This window comes from Bidens hawaiensis, unplaced genomic scaffold, assembly GCF_021521415.1.
Source record: "Bidens hawaiensis isolate Kalapana, Puna unplaced genomic scaffold, B.hawaiensis_p1.1 tig00051727_1, whole genome shotgun sequence".
Classification (NCBI taxonomy): domain Eukaryota; kingdom Viridiplantae; phylum Streptophyta; class Magnoliopsida; order Asterales; family Asteraceae; genus Bidens; species Bidens hawaiensis.
In genome coordinates, this window is record NW_027499296.1 from 61,200 (window position 1) to 75,185 (window position 13,986).

The 13,986-nt window shown below is 32.8% G+C and overlaps 1 pseudogene; it reads right to left on the bottom strand.

The window, feature by feature from the left end:
* Positions 1-3,794: 3,794 nt before the first annotated feature.
* On the bottom strand, positions 3,795-4,295 carry LOC143599275 (ethylene-responsive transcription factor ERF026 pseudogene; annotated as a pseudogene).
* Positions 4,296-13,986: the final 9,691 nt, after the last annotated feature.

The window sequence follows — 13,986 nt, forward strand, 5'->3', positions numbered from 1 at the left end:
TTTAAACAATGTAATGTATTTGTACTAAACTTTTCATGCGCAATGAAAATCTTTGAATGTTTGCAATGGCCCGTGCTTAATTATCAATCCCCACTCGCGCGCGCCCGGCTGTATCCGCCGCTCAGGGCCGGGTGTGACATCCAGGACCATAATAGGACACGACAGTGAGGGGTTGGCCAGACCAGGGAGAGTGTTGTGTGAAGTGTATTGTCGTCTACATAAATGGGGGTATGTTCAAAGACATCGTGTCTACACACTGCTAGGAAACTAAGTATGCTTCACAAAGGAAGGTTCAAAGGGTAACACCTACCTATCCTGCAATGCCCAACCGTTGAATTGAATCTAATAAACTTGCATGTATGGATTGTTCTTAATGTGAAAATGAATGAGTTTTGTTTTCACATGTGGGGGATTGTTAGAAAATGTGTGGAAATGAATGAGTTTTATTTTCACATGTGGGGGATTGTTGGAAAATTTTTTGTGTAAATAAAATATTTTTAATTTTGAATTCTTTTATATTACATGATTAGTTGAAACACCTTTGATTTAGTCAAGACCATTCAACATGTCATTAAGTTTTGGTCAAAACTTAAATGCGTTGGTTAATGTTGATTAGAGTGTTTCAATTTTGTCATTAGTGATGGTTGAATGGTTTCAATCTTCTACTAGTATAAATACCAAGGGAGCTCCTTGGTTGAAGACACACCACATAACACATTCTCTCTTGTGTTTTCTTTAACTTTCTTCCTAAAGAATTTCAACATTCTTGATCATCTTCATCATTTTTTTAAGGTACTATTTGGGTGCTAGAGCCCTCCCCGGCAGTACATATTGCTTAGGCCGTTGTACCCTGGGAAACAAAACGGGGAGAGACCCGGAATTTGTTTTAAGGGCCCTGTGTAAAACACGATCATCGGCTACAAAGACTACGACACCATTCTTCTTATACACCTTTCTTGCATTATTTTATTTCAATTGTATTGTAATTTTGATTTTTTCTGGTGTAATTCGTATTGTAATTTACTTGTTTTTCTAGATAGGTTTGATTACTTGTATTGTAATCATTTTATTAAAAGTGTTTTATTTTTATACGCGAACCGTTTCCTACAATTTTAAAATATAAAATTTGATGTAATACAATAAAGCGAAGTAACTAACAAAAATGATTTGCAAAAGTAAATTGGGTATATATCTTGTAATTTGGTAGTACTGAAAATAAGCAATTTAAAATTACATTATACAATATTATAAAACAGTTGGTATTTCTACAAAATACTATTTTAATTAATAATATAGAAACCTAACAACTTTATTTAAGAAAAAATGAGCTTGTGCCATTACAAGTTTATACTTGAAAACAAAGCTTGCGAGAAAATATCTACACGTTCACATGTGACATATCCGTTTCTAGTGGTAAAATTTAATCAGTTTGTCACTTGTAATGTTAACTCTATGCTTGTTCAGTTGTTCACGTGTATAAGTTTGTGTTCACGCAAACATAATAGTTGTAAATTGTAACCCACACTTGAACGTATTAGCCCAAACAAATTGACGCAAACAAGTTGGTATCGAAAAATTCGATTTTAGGCACATTTGCATTTATTTAAATGACAAATACATAACGGTCTATTTTCCAACTGGTGAAGGTCCCTTTTATAAGCGTCACATCCTCCTTTACTTTCATACAAGTTCCATGTGGAATTAAGAAAAAAAATTGAGTAGTTTTATTTTTAATAGAAGCCATTGAACACTTAATATTTATATGCATCATGTGATCATGTAAAGTATAAATTTTATGAATTAAATCAATCTCATTAGACAGCTCAACCTTTTTATTTTTTGAATGATGAACAACGCTAATAGCTAATACTGGTTACTTAATGATTTAGCTCGCCAAACTTCTGTGCGGTTAAAGTATTTGTTATTTTGAGTTGGTTGTCTGTAGCTATATTATTATTACTTTAAAGTTAAAATGAAATCATAATTTTAGGAGTTTGGTTTTTTGCCACAATTATGGGTATGTTTGGCAAAACTAGCTGGAAGCTGAAAGCTGGTAGCTAGAAGCTGGAAGCTGGTAGCTGTAGCTTTTTAGATAAATTTAGGTGTTTGGCAGAGTAGCTGGAGCTTTTTAGATATATTTAGATATTTGGCAGAGTAGCTGGAGCTTTTAATAAAATTAATTGGGTACCAGCGCGGTGTGGCGGAGTGCGCACGTAACCTGAGATCAACCGCATAATCAGTGTCAGTACGTGATTCACTTGATAGTAGTGCACGCATAACCCGAATGCAAACGTATACTTTGTGCAAAGACAGCAAGCATGTAATCGTGGCGAAAATCAAGAAACAAAACTAAAATATACAGTAATTTCAAATAGATAGTTTTTTAAAACAACCTCTTTTGATTTGAAACCTTTTCCGACCCGACACCGTTTTTAATCTGAAACATGTTCTGGCCTGGCCCCTTTTGACCCAAAACCGTACCGACACGAACTAAACTAAATTAACCCTTTTTTATCAACTCGTTCCGACGCTAATTTGGTTTTACACAAGACCCGAGCTCTTCTGACTCGACTTGTTGCCAATCGTAACCGGTAAAGAAGTATATCAATATCATACTCAAATTAAAGAGAATAAAATGTTCTTTTTTATGATGTAATGTGTTTTAAAAAATATTAACGTGTGAAAAAATTATGGACTTTTAAAGAGTCATGGGGGTAGTTAGTTTTAAATAAGGGTACAATATGTAACTATTATATAAATTAACAAAAATTGATGAAAGTTCAAATACCAAAATTGTAAATTCAATTGTAAAAGCTTTTAGCTTTTTCTCAAACGCTAATAGTAGTAGCGTTTAGAAAAAAAGTTTTTTCTCCTAATACAAAAGTTTCAAGCCCATTGAACCAACAAGGCTTTTTGTTAGATAGAAGCTTTTTCTCAAAAGCTTGAAGCTTGAAGCCCCTAAAAACTCCTAAAAGCTTTTTGCCAAACACACCCTACGTCTTTTTTTTTTTAACCGACTCTTTCTAACCTGACCCGGTGTAACTTGACCTATTTTTCCCCACACGAACGAAATGATACGATCATACGTCAACTCAGGAAACATATGGGTGAACGTGCACCGGAAACAAAGAAATCGCATGTGAACAAAGAAACCACTCACAAAAAGGGATTTCATCATTAAGTGCATCAAAACAAAATGCTAGCAAATATATCTAGTGCACTAGATACAAGCACGTTGTAATGTTGTATGTGTAAACAAAACGAAAATTTCGTTGTCAGTTTCGTTTTTTGAGTATAAAGCGATAACTATTTTATATAATGTACTGCTAGCTCGCTTTAAGTCGAGTTAAAAAAATCAAAAAAATATTAACTATGGCTCATATATTTCTGTTTGGGTCATTTAATTTAAAAGTGTAATATTTCAAGAAAAAATAACAAAATGATGAAACGAGCATAAGGTGAGGTGTTTTTTTAAAAATACACTTTGTCTACCGTTTAGTGAAGTTTTTCGTAAATAACTGATATATAACCAAATATCTCACCACATTATAATACAAACCATACTTAATTATAGAATTTTTATACTTTAATTAAACTTCATTTCACTCAACCAAGCACCATATAATACACGACCTTCACACATTCATGCATATACATGAGATAAAATTTGTATACTCATCATATACTCAACACAGTCATCTAATTTGACCATGCATGCAATATTATGCGATATGCATATATACTACTTGTCACGTACACTCCATTTTGTTTACAAAATAAATACCTAAATATAATTAATAACTCCATAGATTATCAGAACCAGAAGAATCCACCACCGATGAACCATCGTTACTAACCTCCGGCGGCGGGCTGATCATCATTCCATCAGCCATATCAATCAACAAATTCGGCATACCGAATAAAGCATCTTCATCAACAAACTCTCCACCACCTGTCTGCCTGACACAAGTCGTCTCATCCAAACATTTCACCAGCCCTGCCGCCGCCTCCGCTGCACTCTTGATGAAGGCAGGCTCCAGCGAAGGCGGCAACGGATATGACCTGGCAAGGTCAGGGAAATTCAACTCTGCGCTGCCGCCTTTGAGTGACAGCGCTGCCACGTCATAGGCGGCAGCAGCCATCTCAGGAGTGGGGTACGTCCCGAGCCAGATACGAGTGGTTTTGCGTGGCTCGCGTATCTCTGACACCCATTTCCCGCTACGACACCGTATTCCGCGGTATGTAGGGTGTTTTCTGGTTGATGTAGGACTGGGGGTTTTAGAGGAGGTGCTCATGGTTTTTTTGTATGTTATAATTAAGTATCGAGTGGTTGATTAAGAAACAGGTTTTGAAGGTTGATTAGCTAGGTAACGAACGTTAGGGGATGTTGGAGGCATATGCAGAGTCAGTAGTTATAACTTATAAGCATTAATATTTATTTACGTACAGAGAGACAAAAAGTGGTGTGGATGGATATAGTGTAAAGAGCTTGGACAGGATATTTTATCCTACAACTATTTTTTAGTAATATAGTTATGTTATATAATAATATGATGTTATGCAACGTCAGACAATAGGATATGTTGGTGATTGGAGATAAAGCTTGAATAATTTGATAGTCGTGATACACTTCCCGAGAGTAATACAGTAATTTGGGAAATGGATAAAACTCAAACTTCTGACAACAACAAGTGTAAATTTGTGTGACTTTCGTGAGAGACAGCTAGATGACCTCTACATATAGGGATTGGATAGAGGTGGTTAATAATCATCATAACTACCATCGGTGGTTATATAATCGGCCAGTAGCTATATAACCGTCATAGCTAAACTTGGTAGTTTTATAACCAATGTAATTACTAGTAGTGGATTGCCAAATACCATGTTACTATAAATTAGAAGAATCTTCATTAAATGTGTATTTATTTACACCTCCTAACTTGTATCAATTTATATTTTAATTTCTTATTTGAACCTAAGTGAATCACTAATCACCCAAAATGGTCTGATAAGTGATAACATTAAAATCATCAGACCAACTGAATATAGAAAAATAGAAAATATTTAAAATGCATCTCAAACTGTATGTTATCTTATTGTTACATGTTCCTGAAGCAACTTTGCTCTCAAACTCTAAAATAGCATTCCCCATGCTCCATCCACGGTCTTGTTTTGTGTTTATAATTTTATATATACTCATGTCGTATTTTATGCGTTCTCATCTAATGTATTGTGGTCAAAGTAGATGCTGAAATATTTTAAGTATTCGCTCTATTAAGTTCATAAATCAATCGGACACATTAAGTCTTGCATGAAAGTGGGATGTGACTACTTAACGTAACCCAACATACCTTATAATAAAATTTTGTTATATCATGCTACCTTCTTGATTTAATTTCAAAAAAATGTGTATAGCCAAGAATGAACTTGATATACTGTCGGTTTAAATTCATAACGTTGAAAAGGTGAGGTAGATACTATATAATTTGTTGCATACTTGTATAGTACATGTACGTAATCATGCATGCATCATTGTAGAAAATATTTATGATCATGTACGTGTATATTTATGTCTTTTGAGTTATAAGTACGGTTATTATTATTATTATTATTATTATTATTATTATTATTATCAAGTATGTTTATATATTACCAACAGTTAATTACTCATAACTTTAAGTCTTCAACTAAAAGCTGTAAATTACTTTACATGCATGCATGAAATTATGTAGTTTAAGACATGCTAGCGTTCATCGCTGATAGGAAAATGATTTTGTTGACAAATTGAAAATTATTCCAAAGAAGGATATGATCTCGCCTTTGCAGAGGTGGTTCCATGGACTCATGGATCAAGCACTTTGGGTTGAGTGGTATTAATATCACCTTCAGGTCAAGCCCCACAAGCTGTTAAAAGATTGAAGTTTCAAACCCGCGGTATCACCCACAAAGCTTAGAGGCGACTGACACCGTCATCAACTGATAAAACAAAATAAAAGGTTAAAATCTTAGTTTTGACCGCATAGGCAATTTTATGGTTTTTTAAAATTTTGTCAATGATTTGTTGGAAATCATTGTGGTTATATTAACACAGCGATTAATCGAAAATATCTGCCAATAAAGTATACATCGATGACCCTTTAGTAAAATCGGTCATCCTCAAAATTATGTTATGGTTATAGATGTATGAGATATTTCAAAATAAAGGGGAATGCATATTTTGTAACGGTTAGTGCAAAGCAATTATGCATCATGTATTAATCATGTGAAAAGTTTACGCATCTAACATAGATATCGTCCCTTTTCCAATTATCCATAACCCCACAACATAATAAGTTTAATTAAACGTTTAAAACATCTTATGTCTTTATATTATCTTTAAAACATCAATATATATCTACAGGGCTGTTTCCGAGAATTTAAATACTTAGGCCGAACCGAAATAAAAAGGCCCGTAGGCTATGCCGAGTAACGAAATATATAAGCTAATTTTTTCAAACGACGATAACGTTAACTATTTATTTAGTTTTTTAAATTTAGTTTGGGCCAAATAGATTAAATGGATTGTGGATAAAAAAAAGTTTTGGATCCAATGTATTTAATATGCTTAAGATTCATACCTATTTTATAATTTTTTTAAAGAATATATATATAAAATCTTATCTTATCTTACTATACTAATAAAAGAAAATATTGACGCTTAGGTGTCAAGCCTATATTTCTCCTAACTCCTAATCTTTCATCTCATTCATTCTAACTATCAACGGGTCATGAGTCAAAATCATTTTGTCAATTGGGTTATAACATAGTGTGGATTTTATTCATTATTGAGTTAAGTGTCGTTTTCATACCCGATATTTGACCACCTACGCAATTTTAGTACCTTAATTCATAGGTATTTTGAGAATCACATTAATTGAAATAGCAAACCTTATTTATTTTTATCATATGGAAAATCCCGTGTAATACACGGGTTCAAAAGCTAGTGTGTGTATATATATATATATATATATATATATATATTGGCCCCCAAAATTTATGTGTCTCGGCCGGCCGCCCAGTTTGCCCTACCCAAGGGCCGGCCTTGTATATCTGTAAAAAATCTATATGATAAGTTATTTTCTTTTAAATTAGGATGTTTAATTATTTGAGAAGAATTACAAAGGCTGTAATAAAAATATAAAGATGTGTATCACTTGGTCTACTTTAACTAACTTTTTTTAATGGCTAACACACCTTTAAAAATCAATTTTTATAATATACTTAGGGGGTGTTTGGCCTAGCTTTTATTTTTTGGTTTATGCTTATATTTTAAAGTGACTTCTAACTTATTTTTTATTATTTGATAAGCTTCTTTTAAGTGTTTAGATTAGCTTATATTTTACAAGTTGATAATAAGTTGTTAAATCCATCATTCTTTAATTTGTTATAGTAATAAGTTGCTTTAATAATTATTAATCCACCATCATTTGAAGGCAAATGAGTAACTTACACCCTAACACAAATAAGCTTATTCAAATAAGCTAAAAAACCATTTTCAAATAAGCTTCTTCAAATTAGCTTATATAAGCTTATAAGCATAAACTTAAAAAGCTAAAACAAGCACCAAACTAAGCTTATTTTGTAAAAAAAAAAAAAAAAAAAGCTAAAAAAGCTATAAACATGATTAAATAAGCTAGGCCAAACACCCCCTTAACATTTATTTTGTAGAATTCAAACCAACACTACTTTTAACATGGATAACGTACACCTTATTTAATTAGGCCAAGAGGCGATGTTTAAAATATTTTGAATACTTATGTGATTCAATGGTTATGTTTAAAGTGTAAAATTATACTATATCTTAAAAACAAAGTTTTGAGTGTCCTGTATATCCCATTGAACCGTATAAGGTGATTCACGATTAATAAAAGAAATCAAATTCCTTTCCTTTCGGGATTGTAAAAAAACAGTTTCTAACATTTTTATTATGAAGTTTTAACTTTTAATTGTAAAAAAACAGCTACTTCAAATCAAAGTACTGATTTTGGTTTACTTTTGTGTCTTGTCTGCAGAAAAGGATATTCAAATATGATGATAATAACATTTCTATTATTAAATTATAATGTCCATATTCGCATCAGGAATCCGCTAATCATATTTTCACAGGTTGTATTTTTGCAGCTGAGATATGGGATAGGATTGCCGTATGGTGCCGTTTGGATCCTATTTTTGTGTTTGAAGTTCGGGATATTCTTGTGTTAGCGAAAGGTTTAAAGAAGCCGAAACTCGACAAAAGGGTGGCTCATTGTATAGTGGTTATGGTCTTATGGAGTATGTGGAATGCAAGAATTGAGAAGATTTTAAGGATAAAGAGGCCAAAGCTTTCGAGGTGGTGTCCAAGATTAAATCTTGTTGGTATTTTTGGATTCGAAATAGGTCTAGATTTAAATCTATAGAATGGAGCAATTGGTGTAAATATCCTTTTAGATTGATGTAACTTGGTTTTCCTTGCGGCCCTCGTTTTGAGGACTTGCAGGTTGTTTGTGATGAATGAAGCTTATTTTTCAAAAATAAAAAATAAAAACGTTCTCATTCACTATAACCAACATTATATTCAATCATAATCATTAAAACCTTGATTTTAATGTTGTTTATAATTGGCTTCTGTCATCACCATCCGATCCTTTTTTCAATTTTCTTGGCATTAAATTATTAAGCTAAATTTATTTAATAACTTTGTTTTTAGAAAATAAACATTAAATAATCCCTCCCCGGTTGGTTAGAAACGCCCGAAGAACATAAAAAATTACATACTTGATAAAAGTTTTTTAAGTTACTCTACCCAGTTTAAATAAAAAAAAAATATAACTACAAGATGAAAACTAAAGATAAGACACCTATAAAATTGAATAAAAATAAGATCTTTCGTATCTTTCATAAAGTCTAAATTGTCTCATTACTCTCAAAATAAACCACCAAATAGTAAACACAATCGCCTCTACAACATAAAAACAGTTTATTTGATAACTTCTATCATTTGTCTTAAAGTAGTAAACCTACAATATTTTTTGAAAGACCAATAAAGCTTGGCCCGGCCCTCCATCACCCAAGCACACTGAGGGGCAAAAGGTCGCATATACTCGCGATCGCACACAACGCTAGTGGCCCGACCCTCCATCAATTTCAGGGAAAACTCAGTGCTTGAAAGCCCACTATAATAAAGCACCTGGCTTTTATCTTAAACTAGACTAGAACCGATAAGCTTCCCTAGAGAAAGTCATCGGGGTACCGCTAGAACACTACTTTTGATAGTACACGTACAATTAACTAGACTAGAGCTGATAAGCTTTCTTAAAGAAAGTCACCGAGGTACCGCTAGAATACTACTTTCGACGGTACACGTAATTAACTATTAGCACAATACATAACTTTTTCCAAATTATTTGTAATAACTTTTGAAGTTCAATGGATGAGTGTTAAAAACTTGAGAGGCCTTTTTTTTTTGTTAGTTATGTGGGCCATCCGGCCATGGGATAGCTTTATATTTAGCACATGGGGCAGATGGCAACCTTAGCTTTGGTTTGATAAGATTGTTCATGTTATTTGTTTGTTTTAAGGTTTTCATGTTATTTACCTGTATGTTGGGTCAACTCTTCATGGCCGGACTCCATGCTAACCTAGAACTATCGGAAAAAATGATTAACTTAAAATTTGGGTCATTGATAATTAAAATATAGGGGGCATGTCGATTAAATATTAATTAACTAATAATTAGTTAAATTAAACAAAAACAAGATTGATCGTCAATCAAGCATGCCTTTCGTAACTGGGTCATGAACTAACTCATAATGAGATGAATCATGTAAACCAAAAAAAAGAAAAAGAAAAAAAAGAAAGAAAGAACTAATAACTTTCAATTCAAACTAACAATATTTGAATCAAATAATTATATGGTACGTTACAAGATTCCAAAAATATATGAAAAAAAAAAAAAAACCCTAATGAACAGTTTAGATAGTATTATAAACAGACTTGTCAAACAATACATTTTGTTTTCACTATTGGTTTTGTCCTAACAATGTTACCAAGAAGGAGCACCGTTCAAAATTTCAATGGCCTTTGAATCTTTGATTGTGATGATTCGATGGTTCCATGAGAGGACGAAAAGGGTGTAGGGTCCGGTTTCATTAAAGAAGGGGCGGTGGGTTTGTGGGGTTTGTTGAAGACGAGAGCGAAATGTATACTTTTTTTTTCTTTTAGTTTAATTACACTAATGTTTCATGTAGTTTTTTTGGCCCATCTTTTTTAAAATTACATTTATAGTCCGTATTGTTCAACCAACCGTGACACTAATGGTCTTTGAAATAGATGGATGTTAGTTTTTAGCGTTAAAGTTTATGTAAAAGGTCCCTAGCCTGACCTAGCGTACCCAAACCGCTGGTAGAGACCGGTTCCAGTTCCTCAGAGAAAACATAAGCGTAACCATAACTGAACGAAACCACTGAAACCGATTCCACCTCTACATGGTCAAAAACCAAACCTAAATCGAACAAAAACCGATAAAAAGCTGGTCATCGTGCATTTAGAGAATTCGCATCCTTTCACTGTCTTCAAATCTAAAACTACATTAAAAATCACTACACTTTCTCTTTCCTTCTCAATTAATTAATATTTTTTAATATATTTATCATTACCTTTTCTCCACTCACAACCAATTCCAGAAAGTATTAAAAAATTATAGAGACTAAACAGTAAATTTTCAAATATACATAAAAAGCACTGCATTTTCTTTTTTATTCCTCACAACACCCTAAATAACATCCTATATTATAAAAAATATCTATGACAAAATATAAAGTATAGGATGTGAATGATCTTAGAACGTTCACATTCTACTCACCAAATTCTGTGAGTGAGGTTTCTATAATTTAGGGAGAAGTTTTGGGTGTTGTGGGAGGAAGAGAGGGAAAATGCACTGATATTTCTATATATTTCAAAAGTTTCTGTAGCGGCCCTATAATTTTTTTTTAATATTTTTTTTTAATGTGGCTGTGAGTGAAGGAGATAGAAAACGTAATGATAAAAATATAAAAAAATACTATTAAATTGAATGGAGAAAGAAAGATAGTAATTTTTAGTGTAATTTTGGGTTTGAAGATTAAAGAAAAAAATGTAAATGCTCTTACAACCCATATATGTTAGCATAATAGGGTGATAATATTGTATCTAGGGTTGTTCACGAGCCAAGCCGAACCGAGCGAAGGCTTGCTCATTGCTTGGCTCGTTTACAACTTAACTGAATCGAACGACTAAAATTTGAACCGAGCGAAAAACGAAACGAGCATTTTCGATCGAACATCAAGCAATTTCGAGCATTATTTATTTCTTTTTCGCTTTAAAATTTTCAATAAAAAACAAGTTTGAAGGCTGTAAATAATATATTTTGTAAACAAATTAGTAGTTTTTAGACAACGTATAATAGGTTGTAAATTTTTAGAAGAAAGAAGTTTGAAGTCAGATATAATAAACATGTAAATAAAAATTTTAGTATTCTGAAAACTTGAATCAAACTAATAAAACCATAAAATTGACGAAATAGAAAAAATTTAAAAGGGTTTAAAAATATTGTATTTATATTTTATGCGTGTTGTCTATATATTTATATATTTGTTCTAATATAATTATATATAAAATAAATTAAAAATATTCGAGCCGAATCGAACCGAGCAGACCTTTGCTCGTTGCTTGCCTCGTCTACAAACCGAACCGAGCAGAACGGCTCATTTACAATCGAGAAAAAAAAACTGACGAGCGTTTTCCGAGCAGTTTTCGAGCGAGTTCTAGTGGCGAAGGGTTTGAAGTTTGGACGGCCCTAATTGTATCATTAAGCCCAAGAGTCGAACCCGCCTTCCTAGTCTAGTCTCCGCCGTTTGCCTCTCATCGAGCCAGTGATTGCCACAATTCAATTCTTCAAATCACTCTGTAAGTTTATTCACTGTATTATTTCATTCTGCTTTCCTATAAACAATACGTATGGATATATATTATTTGAGTTAAATGAAGAGGTTAGGGTTAAGCTTATGCTCCAGCGGTATGCTTTTAATCAAGCTGTACGCCTGTAAATGTTTTTACTTTCATCGATTTGACCTAATTTAACGAGCAGCTGTAATTTTTGCTATTACGATGATGATGATGCTGTTTGTTGATTTCTATTGAATATTTGAGGTTTTACGAGTTAATGAAGAGGTTAGGGTTTAACTTCTGGCTGATCGGTATGCTTTTAATCAATCTAGATATCTGTTGTCTTTTAGTTTCATCAGTTTGACCTAATTTAAACAGAAGCTGTAGTTTGTGCTATTACGATTATTATGATGATGCTGTCGGTTGATTTATGTTGAAATATATGCGATTTTACTAGTTAATGAAAAGGTTTGAGTTTAACTTTTGCTTGAACGGTATGCTTTTAATCAATCTAGATACCTGTTGTCTTTTAATTTCATCAGTTTGTGCTATTACGATGGCGCTGTTAGTTGATTTCTATTGAATATTTGAGATTACAGGAGTTAATTAAGAGGTTAGGATTAAAACTTTGCTCAAACAGTATGCGTTTAATCAGTTTATATACCTGTACGCTTTTAGTTTGTGCTATTACGATGATTATCATGATGTTTTCAGTTGATTTGTATTTAATATTTGAGATCTCACTAGTTAATGAAGAGGTTAGGATTAAACTTTTGGTTGAATGGTGTGCTTTTAATCAATTTGGATACCTGCACTCTTTTAGTTTCATCAATTTGACCTAAATTGGCGGGCAACTTTATTTTGGCTATTATGGTTATGATGATGCTGTCAGTTGATTTCTGTTGAAGGTTTGAGGTTTTACGAGTTAATTTGATTGAAACAAATGGAACTGCTTGCAGTTTTGTGGATTAATTATGAAGATCCGTCACGATGATATGCCTACTTCGAGCAAGATCAAATTTGATGTCAGCGATGAAGAAGAAGAGGAATCTGTTTCCGAAGTAGAAGAAGAAGAAGAATCTGCTTCCGAAGATGTGAGTCATAGTATGCACAATTGCATAATTTCCAGTGCACAAACATAGCATATTACTAGAATACTAGGGCTGTAAACAAACCAAACTGTTACGGAGAATCTCGTTTATGTTCATTTGTTTAATAAATGAACGAACATGAACAAGGAATTTCGTTCGGGTAACTAATGAACGAACACAAGCAGGGGCTATGTTCGTTTACAGATGTTTATGTTCGTTAATGTTTGTTTATGTTTGTTCATTAATGGTTTTTAATTGACTTCTCTAATCTTATCATATAGATTTAAGCAAAATTATTAACTACAAAACAAAAAAAAAATGCATGAGTATTTTGTGATTAATTTGTAAGTAAAATTAACATATGAATACGAGTGTTAAAAAAAGCACCAACACACTTGGTAGCTGGAGCGAATTGTTGGCATTGACTATTCTTGGTTAGCCAAATCAAATAAAACTTGTTTGTGATCATTTGTGTTCGTGAACCGTTCACAACCAAGTTCATTTTCTTAATGAAGGAACAGGAACAAGAAATTTTGTTCTGTTAGGTGTTTGTGAGCCTTTCGCTTGTCCGCAAAAGCTTAATGAACGAACATGTACAAGATCTTGTTTCGTTGTTTACAGCCCTGCATGCTACTAATTCCTTTTATATAGAAATTAAAGTGAACTATGATTTATTGAGAATGATGAGCACTGCAAAGAGGAACAAAAGCTATGTCATATGTAACTCACCATTGCACATTTGCACCAGTGTTAATTACATAGTTATGTATGTGATGGAATTACAATAATGGCACTGTTGTGACTGTCTATTTTGCCTGCAAGTTATTTTATGTATTGACATTGAATTTCTTTGTAATAAAGCATGTAATGAATGTGTAATTAGGATGGGGAGAAATTGATTCGAGAGGAACTTGCGGAAAATGCTACATTTGAACAGTTGCTGAAGGCACGTTCA